This window comes from Rhipicephalus microplus, chromosome X (genome assembly GCF_043290135.1).
Source record: "Rhipicephalus microplus isolate Deutch F79 chromosome X, USDA_Rmic, whole genome shotgun sequence".
Classification (NCBI taxonomy): Eukaryota; Metazoa; Arthropoda; class Arachnida; order Ixodida; family Ixodidae; genus Rhipicephalus; species Rhipicephalus microplus.
The window spans coordinates 175,022,479-175,036,211 of record NC_134710.1 but is presented as its reverse complement, the minus strand read 5'-3'; the positions used below and the strand labels follow the sequence as shown (position 1 = coordinate 175,036,211).

The 13,733-nt window shown below is 41.5% G+C and overlaps 1 non-coding gene across 1 annotated transcript; it reads left to right on the top strand.

Annotated features, from left to right (window-relative positions):
* The first annotated feature begins 9,458 nt into the window (after positions 1-9,458).
* TRNAM-CAU (transfer RNA methionine (anticodon CAU)) lies at positions 9,459-9,531 on the top strand. The gene has a single exon. It is a non-coding gene; the product is annotated as a tRNA-Met (tRNA).
* The last annotated feature ends 4,202 nt before the right edge of the window (positions 9,532-13,733 follow it).

Genomic DNA, 13,733 nt, shown 5'->3' with positions numbered 1-13,733 from the left:
AGAGTCGCCCACCAGAGACACACTGCTTACCGATGGCCTATAAACGTTGACAAACTGGACTTGCCAAAGGAACACTTTATGGACTGCCGTTCATGTACATAGCATTCGTCGCCCTCTTTCTTTTTTTCATATGCGTTCAAATCGCGCAAAGCGCTAGGGGGGGAGCCCTGTAGTGCCATCATCACCATCGTCATTTTTTCCATCACCGCGCCGCGTCTCTCGCGCAGCTGGCGCGAGCTCGAGCTGCGCGAGAATTAGAACGAGCTGACACGCCTGGCGTGGCGGACGCTGGTAGCCGACGTGGCTCCGCTTCAGGCCTGCAATAAAGTGGCGAGATCGGCACGGCCCCATCGGCCGCCTTCGACGTCTTCTCACGTCTCTCTCCTCCTCGCCGCTACAGCCTCATTAAAGTTCTCACTATGTCTCTTCTTTTCTTTTTTTCACGATGTCATGAAACGTTTGAGAAGGGCTCTGAAGAAAAACACAGTGAGAGTCTCTCTTGAAAATAGTTTAAGAAATGTGTATAGGAGTTTCACTGTAAGAAACTTCGTGGTTGCACCCTTCCCTGAAACGTGGCTGTCGGTTGGCACTGACCGCCATCTTCTCGCTGGCGCTGGCGAGTGTCTAGAACAGCCCCATGAAAGGCACATCCCGCGACCATCTGTCACACCGGTCCCGTTAATTCGGGAGGCTATCGCTGGGCTAATTCCAAGGGCCGAAGTATCGGCCCCCCGAACCGCACCACGAAAGTGTGGACAATTTAGAAGTGGTCCTTTTTGGCGCGCCAGCGGACGCCGGCTGTGGTCCAAAGAACAAGTCAGAGCCGAGAGTTGATAAACAAACAAAACCATATTCTCAATATTGGCAGATTGCAAACAATACACAAGAATGCACACTCCACAATAGTTGCATACAATAGGTCACCAATCAAACACCGTACTACACAGTACAATCAGCCACACTCGAAATAACGGACACAGACAACAATACGCACTACAATGCAGTCGCATGCATTGAACAACCAAGACACTTAAAGACTAAAGAGATAGAAAACCTATCCAGTCCAAAGTTCTTCGAACAAAAGTCGGGATGATACTCTTCCGAGAATCACTCACTCAAAGTCCAGCGTTGTTGTCGTTCCGCTGCCCCTGAAGTTTCTCTTCCAGGAAACCTCGCGTCTTCAATTGGCCACTCTCCAAGCTTCGAACTTCTTCGCCCGAACACGTCGGCTCCACACACGCAGCTGTCGCCACGCGTCTTCGCTCGATAGCGGTAAACACACACTCTTGCCTGTAGCTCGAGTCGTCACCCCTCAGGTGAAAATCCTCTTCATCTCCTGCTTTGTTTCTACGGACAAAACCTTCGCCGACTACACGGCAGAATCCCTACGCGCTCTGGCGCTAACTTCCATCTTCTCCTGATCTCTCGTCTCCGCTGCTCGGTTAAATACCTTCCGCACGACATTCCAGAAAGTTCTCGTCATTTCGTCGGCGCGATACGCAGCGAAGGCTGGGTAGGAGGTGAGACGGTTCGAATGCCCTCCGCGATGGATGACTCAACCCGGTGTGACCACGCCTCTTTCGTTCTAGAATTCTCGTGGGCTTGCTCGGCCGCCGATGTGGGGTGAGGAGGTTCGTCGGCGAAGCCACGCTTCCGAGGGGAGAGCGCGCGCCCAGGGAGCCTTGGATGTTTGTTTTCTTTTTTTTTCTTTTGACCTTCCGGCGTCTCCCCCGCGCGTTATCGCAAGAATTTGGCGGCGCGCCCATTTTTAGCGCTCGTTCTGTGACACCATCGAAACGCGTGTTTGACATAAAATTTTCGCTAAATCAGAATTTCATTGGTATAAACAGTCTTGCCTGTGAGTTTTGAATATTGTTGTAGAGAGTACTGTTATTTCGCTTCCACAAAGTACTTCAAAGAATCTATCCTATAGAAAGCGTTCTCTTTACATTTGTTTACACAACTGCTACAACCCGTGCATACAATGGTTCACAAATTACACATTCGGCCAACGTGCATGTGAATAGTTCAGTAAGTAAGCCACTGGCCATTTTAAAAAAAGCACCACTAAGATATCTTTTTTTGTCTCAAACATTTTATTTATTTATGGTGATTTCTTTCAAGTGACACAGGGGTGAAAGGACGGACCATTGTCTCGTTGAGTCGGTATGGAAGTGCTTACACTTTTCAAATGCTAAGTGAGTTTAAATAGATAAGCTAGTCTTCTAAGCACTGCCATTATTAGTTTAGGGTAATATAATAGTTTTTAGTAGTAGGAAATTGATTGTCTCAAGTTCTATATATTTTAAAAAGTTATCACGCAAGTCCCTGCGCAGGCAAGTTATTTTCATGTAGCGCATTTTAAGGTTTAATTTCTCCTTTCAGCCTTTGTGCTAGAGTAAGTGTTCCTGAATCTATACACATGGTGTTTTTTTGTTCACTTTTTTAGAATACAACGCTGTCAATGTTTTACCAAAATATAATTAACTAGGGCGAAGCTTAAGCCCCCAAAGCCTATAGATAGAGTGGCAAGTTTGGCGTAGTGTTCATACTCATGTTTGGTCATGAACGTTTTCTTGCTCGCTCCTCAAGCGTCACCTCACAATTAGAATGACTTTTTTGGGTATTGCAGAATGGTTACTACGACTATAGCTGAACATACTTTTTTGACTTAGTGTCCTTGAAGCATTGAGCAGTCAGCCTGCCAATTGACTCACCCTCCCGATATATTGAATAATATCTTAATAAGAATAGGTTCCATGTGGAAAACAAAATATGTTTCCCTGACAGTGATTTTTTTCGGGATTAGCAATTTTTTCAGTTATCTCGAAGATTTATATTTCACTGGCATAACCTGGCACAGATCAACAAATGTCAGTACGTGGCGCACGTGAGACGGCGTACAAGTGAACAGTGATTCCTTCTAATTTGTTAGTTGGGGAAATAGTTTTATACAATATAGCGAAAAAAAGAAGGCTACCTAAACATTTTAACTGCAGCGTAAACTTGCCTGTACTAGACGAATCATTTCTTCATTGAAGTGAATATTTTACAGTGAAAGCTGTTATGAGCTCACAATATCGGCAGCTTTTTGGCGCTGTAAATGTCCGCCACCATCACCGGTGTTTGTCACCATTATCACGTGAAATGAAAAAAAAATGAAGAAAATATTCAGGATTAAACGGGACTCGAATTTGGGCGCTCCCCGTGACAGCACAGTATTCTACTACAGAGTCATGCTGGTGCTTGCAAGTTCGTCGAAAATACACGCTATACAGGCTTCACGTCGGAAAGGAATGACGCTAATGTAGTATAATACATCGTGAAAGAAGAGTAAAGTAACAACCGGGCGCCACACAATGTAAATTGCATAACGAGTGGGTTGTTCAATGGTTCCAACTTGTTACAAAATGCTCAATTTCAATTATCCGTCGTCATGAAAAGTGCACAAAATATCTTCGAGATGTGTTACGGGTACCTCTCTTCTCGGCAAACTTACATTTAATGGCATAGTGGGTCTTTGCCAATTTCGGAAATACAAATCGCCGAATGGGCTCGTTTTCGTCATGACACCCGTCGAACAAAATGCGTTAAGGAGACTCCTTCCACTACATGGCATTTATGTAGCGTTTTTCTCGAAGCCGCTGCAAGTAACATCGTGGCTTTTTGGTAGGACGCCTGCTTGCCAAGCGAAGGGCCCGGGTTTGATGCTCAATGAGACCGAAAATTTTATTCTTCAATTTATTTGATTTTTTCCCAATTTTTGCTTACGGACAATTTTTCACTCACAACTAACGGGGCCGACGCCGACGGCGGAGTATCTGTGACCCGAGCTCTCTAACGCTATCGCGTTAAGATTATGGTTTATGGCATAGGGGGTACCTTGCGACAGTACTTCACAGGTAGCCCAAAGACAGTATACGACGGGCTGTGAAAAATGCTGCTCCTGTAGCTTTTGCTATCACTGTGGTGTGCTTTTCGTGAAGGTCTGGCTTTTTTTCAATTGTTAGGCTCTATTTTTTCCTTCTTTAAAAGACAGCAGCTTTGTTTGCTTTTTCAATATATTTTTGTACTCAGACGACCAACATCGTGAGCTAACGCAAGCTGTTGTATTTATAGGAAATATTTACCTGTCTTCTGGTTCACGCTCTTGAAGTCCGAAAGTAGCGCGCTCTTTTTTTCAGAAGGGAGCACACCTTTCAACGTGACATTTGTGTGAAAAGGGGAATGGGATCATTTACAAAAAGACACGCCTTCGCTGCCATGAAATATATATCGCGTGGCTTTATAGCGCCTTGCGAGATCTCTAGGAGTCAATCCAAACGTAGGATCGATACTCCAACGGTAAAGAACGTTCAGCGGAGAGACTAAGAGTTAGTGATTTTAACTCTCACCTGACGGGGCTAAGAAGGTCAATGGTTAACGGGACAGATGTTAGGGAGGTGGATGATGAAAGTGAACAAATGATACAGACACTGTTTCTATGTCTCCGCCATCGTGTGGTGTTGGCACTTCTTTGACAGCGGGCAGCATGTTGCAACTAATTCCTAACGCCTTACGATGCGTCTACAGGAGTCGAGCCAAACATAGGTTCGATGAACTACCGGTTAACAACCTTCAGCTGACAGACGGAGAACTAATGATGTTAAGTGGCACTTAAGGAGGTTAATAAATCCTCAGAGCCAAACATAAGTTCGACGCTCCACCGGTGAACAACCTTCAGCCGAGAGATGGAGAAATAATGATGTTACCTTCCCCTTAATGAGGCTAATAAAGACTCATTAAATTCCAATGGTTAGTGGGGCAGAAGTTAATGAGTGCTGTGATTCACATCGCTAACGCGGACGAAGGGCCAAAGAGGAGAAGACGAAGACGAGGTTAAAATGTACGTGAAACAAATGAACAATTTGTACTTTTTTGGGTATTGCAGAATGTTTTTCATTGGTTTTATAAATATAGTAATAGGGAGTATTGCAGTGCTCATTGGAAGGTTTCGCTACGCTTTCTCGGCCCATCCCCCAGATTGCATATGTCCCACAATATGGAAGAAGAAAAAGAAACAAACTAACGAAAATAAAAACTGGTCTGCTCAGACCAGAGAGGCCACACTGTTTCCGAAGAATACGTTCAGATGGGTGACGCTTCCTGCCCATTTGACGGCTCGGGGGGTTTTGGCCAAAGACTGAGTAGCGGCTAGCGAATTTTCGCTATAATAGGCGTTGCTTTAGTGCCAGAATTGATCAGCGAGTACATTTGGCTAGTATAACTAGACAGATGCCCCTTTCTTCACCTTGATCACGGGCTTCCCTCTGCTCTGCTTCTCTTCCTCCACATAAGCTACCAGTGGACCTGTTCCATGTAATGGCATCGCATTCGTGCCTGTTGATCTAGTCCCATGCAAAGAAGATATAAGGATAAAGAATTCAAAAGTGATTCAGGTGGAGTTGAGAGCAGCCACAGCAAACTTTCACAGCATCATAAAGTTCAGACAGTTGAGAAAGAGAGGCATTTCTTGCTTTTAAACTGACAATCTTTGTGTCTAAGACTTGCTAAAATGCTCCATGTTCGCAAAGAATCCGGTGAGCGCCTTTATTTTACCGCACCTAACATACATCAAAGATTTTGCTCAAAGATTGTAGTTGCACCTAACATACATCAAAGATTTTGCAAAGATTGTAGTTGTCTTCTGTAACCACTCCAGACGTTAATGCATTGCAAGAAACATGACTATCCACACAATATTCAGTTAACTTGCCTAATTTCGGATCTTTTTGACTAGACCTGCTATACAAAGGTGGAGGTATAGCATTCTTTGTCAATAATAAAATTATTTTAAGGTAAAAGTTTTGTAGAAACGTATGTCCCCTGAATTCGAAACTTTTGCCTTACACGTTACCTTGCCAGGATGCCTTCCTTTCTTTCTAGTAAACGCCTACTTTCCTGTGGGCATAGAAGAAACACGATGTTTAGAGATAGCTGTTAAGTCATGGTGTAAGGAAAAATTTTGGTCGGAGATTTAGATTCCCACTCCACGTGTTTGGATTTTAAACTGATCAGAGTGGAAAACGATTGCGGGACTGGTCTGTGGACAACGATTTATCCTGCCTCAACGCTAGAGCTTCTACATTTATCAGTGAGCGACCCCGGTCTGCCTTAGATAACTTTGTAAGCTGGTCTACTTCTAGCACCTCGTGGACTACTCTGAACTGCGCCACGAACCGTCACCACTCTCCTATAATGTTTAAGATTGCTTGCGCCATTACACCACCTTGTTCCTAAGTCCAAATGTTTATAAAATATACCTAAATAAAAAAAGACCTAAAAGCAGTTTTGACTTCTCCCACTGAAGACAGCGATAAAACTAAAGCTATAAAATAAAGCGCTATAAATAAAGAACCAACAAAAAAGCAGAGTTTACTATTCATTCTCCTAATAGGGCGCCTTATATAGTCTATGGTAAAATTCGAATTGCTAACGTGATCACAGACAATGACAGGCTTGGAAGCAACTTATTCATAAACAGTCCCCCCAAAATTTGTCAGATCACAAATTTATTGCCACGGCATTTAAATGCATGGTTACCCAAGCTAAAAAAAAAAACAGTAAGAAAAGGCATTTCGGCTTTCTTTTCAAACATAAAAGCAAGACGGGTTATTTATATGTATGAGATCTCGCGAAATTCTGCCATCTCCATTATATACTGCTTATGAAAGGCAATAATCGGAAGAAATGACAAAATTTTGAGAGTCAATTGGTGTAGATCTAGAAAGTAGATTCTCTTCGAATTAGTCGAACAACTAGGGAAAATCTGCAATAACGACTGACTTCGAAAAGTATTCTAGCAAAACGATGACTTCGACAAAGTCACATTGTTCGAAGCGTCAAATGTGAATAAATATTTACTCTTGTCAGCTCCTGGTCCTTATGGTATAACAGTTCCTATGATTAAATCTTTATTCAAGTTATCACCCAATGACGTACTCAGTTTTATAAACTATTCTTTCAACGACGCCTTGAATACCGTGCGACTGCAAAATAGCCATCGTACTTTCCATACTAAAAAACAAAAACAAAACAAGAATACGGTTTTCACATCGAAAATGTGAGACCCATGTCTCTAACATACATGTGATCAAACTTATAGAGAGGGCTCTAAATGGCAGAATAAATGTCGGGATAGCAGACAAGCTAACATTACAACCAAACCATATTGGTTTTCATATTGAGTGCTCAATTGGGTGTGCTGGTGCCGATTTAGAGAGCCGAATGTAGCTTTCCCGAAAAACACGACATTAAGCTGTGCTGTAACACTTGACATAACTAAAGCTTATGACAACGTCGAGCACTCCATTTCACTGAATGTGGTACAGAACCTAAACTTTTCGAGATGCATTATGGAATGGTTAGCAGAATTTTAAAAATCAAAGGAATTTCATCGCGTAAGGGATGGTGTTGCTCATATAAATTCAAACAGAAACACGGAGTTCTTCAAGGGGCAGTTCTATATCTGGTATTATTCAATGTAGTGATGGGCTCTATTCCAACTGACCGGCTGGTCACTGTCTACATTTATGCAGATGATATCACGTTCTTACCGGCAGGCAGTGACATTTACTCCTTGCTTGAAAAACTGCAAAGATATAATGATACTCTAGAAATGTGGCTGCAGTCAATTTTATTGGCGCTAAACATCAGTTGAAGTGCACTCCTGGTGTTTTCAGTAGCAGATACGATTTCTATTTTGGTTTAATATAAACAGGAACCCATTCCACAAATAGATTCTATCAAATATTGGGTCATGATTCTATCAAATATTCGGACAAAGAATATATAACACCAAAGGCACAACGGACTTCAGGCTTATTGCCCAGGCTGAGCAACTGGACATATGGGTTACGTAGACACACACCCTTAACGTTATACAAAATGTACATGCGCCCAATAGTGGAACTTGGCGGCATATTATTTTCGAGTGACCCTGCTTATAAAATGATATTAGTTCTGTTAGATCGAGAAGCGCTACGACTGTGTTAAGCGCTAAGACTTCCTAGGTTTGTGGTTATTAATATAATCTATCAGGAAGCACGCATGCCAACGCTTCATTAAAATTCGTCTTCCTATCGGCATAAACTTTCTTAAAAATTTACAGCTTATCGGCTAGAAGATCCAAGTATGCCTTTATCAGTGACCCCGACGCCTTCTTTCTTCCTCATTAGCCAGAATTTTGTACAACCTGGATTATTTTTTGCCCAGTAGAAACGGGAAAGCATAAAGGTGGACGTTAGAACGGTAATTGAAGCTAATAAATGAAATCACAATACTACAATAGAATACGATGATGATTTGCACCACAATCTATGTTCTAATCTCTCCTATTTTTGAATAACACAATAGAAGATTATGCAATACATGCAGAAACAAACAACATAATAGCCACAGATGCTTCTGTAAATAATGAAAACTGTGATGTGGGAATTTCCTCTGATTACCTCAGCTGGTCATTCTGAGTGAAGCTGCCAAATTTCACGCCTTTTAGTATTTTAAACTGAGCTCATGTCTTTTATTTCGGCGTTTCGAAAACTGCCTTCGAACGAAAGGAGTGCAATCATCTGAATCAGCTCTTTCAGCGTAAAAAATAACCAGGAGCCCTATTGTTGACTTTTCAGGAGCCCTATTAATATTAGTACCACCACAACTAAAACTCCTAAAATTAGTACAGAAGATCGCAGGCCACTGTGGCATACATTTAAATGAACTGGCCGATTTATTAGCCCGAGCTTCGCTTGATGTACCAACTATTTCGGTACTCCAATATGTATATATATATATATATATATATATATATATATATATATATATATATATATATATATATATATATATATATATATATGATTTCTATTTCGGTTTAATTTAAACAGGAACCCATTGCACAAATAGATTCGATCAAATATTGGGTCATGATTCTATCAATCAAATATTTGGACACAGAATATAAAGTACCAAAGCACAACAGACTTCATATATATATATATATATATATATATATATATATATATATATATATATATATATATATATATATAATTTTTGACCCACTTTTCTTCTTATTTATATTATATTGGTTCTAATAACTTCCTCTACACATTCTTTGGCATTATTGTCTGTTAGATCTCAATAATATTGTGTCAAAACACGGAAAAACGAGCCCTTAGGTATACACTTCTTTCCCTTATTCATTAACGAGAGTCTCGTACTCACAGACTTGGTGCTGTTAGGTTGTATACGAGGGACTATTGGTCAGCTGCTCACTCGTAATAAGTTCACGTGCTACGTGATGCCACACAGGCTCATGAAAGGGTGTTCCACACTCGCCGCCATGGCTACAGGTGGCGCTGACTGACACTACCTCGTTTAAATTCAAATATAAACCCAACAAAGTGGCTGGAGGAATGGCTGCTGTGATAGCTCAGTGGTTAGAGCATCGAACGCATTATTCGAAGGTCGTAGGTTCGATTCCTGCTCACGGCAAGTTATTTGTTCATCCACTTTTCTTTCTTCTTATTTACATTACATTGGTTCTAATAACTTCCCCTATACATCCCTTGGCATTATTGTCTGTTAGATCTCAATAATATTGCGTCAAAACACGGAAAAACGAGCCCTAAGGTATGCACTTCTTTCCCTTATATATATATATATATATATATATATATATATATATATACAGATATGATTGACAGTATTACTAAATGGGCATGCTATCTGAACCTCAGATTTTATCGGAAACCTCGGTGAAATAAATCTAGAAAGTTTGAAGTTATTTTAACCAAATTTTGATGCCGTGTTCTCCCATTAAACTTTTCTTCACGCAGAGCTGGTCTGGAAATATCTCCCCTGTGTCTCTTCTGCGAAGAAACAGAAACTATTGAATACATATTTTGTATCATGTCGGAACTATTCATTGATTAGGACAATACTTCTAGTTATTTCGTTTTCGACAAGGTTTAGGTTTAACCGCAAAAATATTTTTTCATTTTGATGCCTGCGTCTTGGGACACTGCCAAAGAAACATATTTGATGCCGTATCTATTTTATTGAAGAAACTAAACGTATTCCGACATAATGACTGCTTAAGTATGTACTCAAAAATGTTAGTGATATAATTGTTAGTGTGAATACATGTAGAACACATTCAATTTTGATCGGGTGAGGTAAACTCATCTGACTGGTGAGCTCAAAATTTGAGACTTTCGATATAGTATTAGCGCTGATTTCCTTTTATTTTACAGCGGAAGCTGTTAAGAGGTCCAAACTCGGGTCACGCGTGGTGCCGTATAGTTGCCCGTAGCCACCGCCGCTGGCGCCGCCACTGGTGTCCGTAACCACTATCGTAAAGTAGGAAAAAAAAAAACCTAGACCAACGACACAGTAGGCCTCAAACCCCCGTCCGCTGCGCGCCAGCCCATTATTCTACCACTGAGCTAGGCGGGTGCTTGGGACTTGTTCACAAACTTGCCTTAGGCAGTCTTGATGTCGAGAAAGGAATCGCGTTAGTATGAGTAATAAAGCGTTTTAGAACAGCAAAAGAACAACGAGGCGTCACACAATGTGAATAGTGAAACGAGTGGGTCATCCAATGCCCCACCCCATTGCAAAAGATTGTTTTTGATCACCTATTAACTGTGGCGCACACGCACGTCAGGAATAATTCCTCATTGTCATCAGCCACGGCATGAACCATTGGCATGAAATTCCTTGCAAATGTTTAACAGATACAAAGCTTCTCAGAAAAATGACGAATAATAGCTTAGTGAATGCTGTTCTACCACCAATATATTATTATTATTAATGCCGCAGTGGGTACTCAGCAAGTGTGCTTGCAGCATTTACTCAATGAGTGTTTAGAAAAGGCTCTGAAAGGCCGCTCTTCTAGCTTTCGCTGTGACTGTGCTGCGCTTTCCGCGCAGGCCTGGCGTTTTTTTTTTAAAATTCACTTTTACTTTAACATTCTTGTTGTATTTTTTTAAAAAGATAATTTGTAATTTTTTTTTGTTCCTTGATGGCACATTTTAGTAATAGGATGGGAATAATTGTGTAGTTATCATACATAGGCTACAAGAGGTTTTCTTGGCCAATCCCCTAGAGTTAGTATGTGGCAGAGTTGACAGACTACAAGCAAACAAACTAGAAACTGACGCAGTCACTTGGTCTGCATAAAAACATTACATTGGCACAGTATAGGGCAGGAATGAAGATCAAGTTTGATTTCAGCCACCTTCAGAAGCGACCTCTCATCGCGGGCTTCCAAGCAGGTGGCCAGCTCTGGGAAGGCACTACAACTCCGACTTTTGTGAAGACGATTGCCGATGATGCTAGAGCTACGCCTCGTCACTCAAGGTAGTGTGACTGTGAGCACGGTTCTTGAAGATTTAGCGCCTGACTTGGCAAAAGCTCCGCCGGTGTTTGAAGTGAGCACGAAGAAGCGTCAATGATAGCGACACTATAGGGGTCACTAATGCATTTACAGAAGTGCAGAAACTATATATGACACAGTAGGATCAGCTTTTAGGACCTCTTGTTCAAGTTCCGAATAAGAGTAAGAATGACAGCTATGTGAGACCAGACATGCTTATTTACAATTCGTCAAGCGTCACTGTGTGGCTAGATTTTTACCATTATGCATGCGCTCAAAAGCACTGAACAAGCGATGAAGACTGCATACACAATATGAAGCTTTGTCTCTGCTGGAACGCATGGGGAAGCGGTTTAACTGCAAATCACATCGCATACAAACACTTCTTGGGTAGTATGGAGGAAAAGCACTGCAAGCGCTTTCGAGGTGAATTCTGGAGAACTTTGGTGCATTTCCCATATTTACCAACTGAGAGGCACTAAAGTAAGAGAGTACATTTTCGGAAAGTGGCAGTTACTTCGCATGGACCAGGGGTATCAAACACGTGTCCCGCCGACCTTTTGTGTGCGGCCCGCGGTTCGCGCATGATGTCCTTTGTCTAATATTTTTTTGTGACTTTGTGAATGCTCATGATATTACTACGTGGTGCTCGCATTGTTTTCTCGTCTATCGTGAGTGATAACACTTTGTGAGGGTGAGCTTCACAGACGCGCCTGGGCCTTTGTTCCGTCAGACGTACATGTGGTCACCTTGTGTTGAAACATAAGTGCGGAAGAAAAACTCTATACATTAGGATCAGTGTCCAGCTTTTAGCCACTGTATAACAATGTATAGATATGCTTCTCAAAACATGGCGGAAAGTTCTGATCAGAAATGAGCTATGTATCAAACATGCAAAAAGACTTCTTTAAAATGCCAACGATAGGTGACATTTTGTTGAAACTACATCCTCCTGCCCCCTCTATCTGCTCTCTACTTATTCACGACTGTGTCGGCCGTTTGCGGGTATACATTTGGTGACTGTGGCCCCGCAGGTGATGTGAGTTCGAGACCCCTGGTATAGATGATTCAACATTGACGAACTCGTCAGCCGTTGCTCTTGTCATACAGGGTATGAAAAAATATTATCAAAGGCAGATGCAAGCGAGGTCACTAACGTCTTCAAACGAGTTGCTATGGGCATTGAAGTACACAACATCCGCAGAATCTAGCGCACTCGATAAGGATACAACTATGAGCAGAGACAATAAGGTGATATCTTGGCAAAAACACATCGTCCTTGGAAGCAGCAGAGACTATCACTCAACGTAGCCGACATTTTCGTATGAGATTATTGCCTCGGGAAGGCTGCACAGTTAATGAAATAATATGATTCTCACAAATACTATAATTTTAAGTGTCATAATGTCAGTTAATGGCTGAACTGTTATCAGTTTTGATTGGCAACGATGCTTTTGTCAGTTTAATCAACGAGAGTTTAGTCAATACTTACAACATTGTGTATGATAAGTATATTCGTGTGTGCAGCTACGATGGCTTTTGTCGAGATTATTATAGATGAATAGAAGTTAACCTGCAGCATGAAGGTGAGAAATTGAAGGTCTAAGTTCTTGGAGTTCCAAAAGATCCACTTTGACTTTATATTATCAAGGCCTGACATGACGCGGATGAAAGTTAATATCCTCTTAGACGACGTGGTCTTGATTGGAAGAGAGTAATTTTAAATTTTATCGTTAATAGGCCTGATCGTAGGCCATCTTCGGGAGTTGTGCCATTGATGTTTTCAAGGCTTCTGTGCAATGATTCGTACCCAGAAACCAAAACGGCCATTGAGGAACCCTTATTATTACGTGACAGCACTATCATCAAGACAAAGCCATACAGCCTCAGCCTCTACATAAAAATACAGTACAAGCAGGAACTCGAAGGGACGCTGGAAGCGGAAGACATCCGGCCTTCATCTTCATCCTTCGTTTAACCCGTTAGCATTGTTTGGAAAGAAGATAGGTGATGTAGCCTGTGTAAAGAATATAGACTTACAAATAAACGGACCGATCTTTTCCTGCACACAATGCCAAGGTTTGACGAAATTATGGACAGGACTGGAGGATGTAAATGGTTTTCACGTATTGACTAGTCTAAAGGATACTGAAAGGTTTCACTAAAAGGAAATACTACAGAGGTTCTTGCATTTGTCAATCTTTTAGATATCTGCGAACAGACTACCGTTTGGGTGAAAAAACTCTGGAGCATGGTTTCAGAAGATGATGAACAGAGTTCTCAAGAATTTGATAGGAATATTTTGTAATGCGTATGT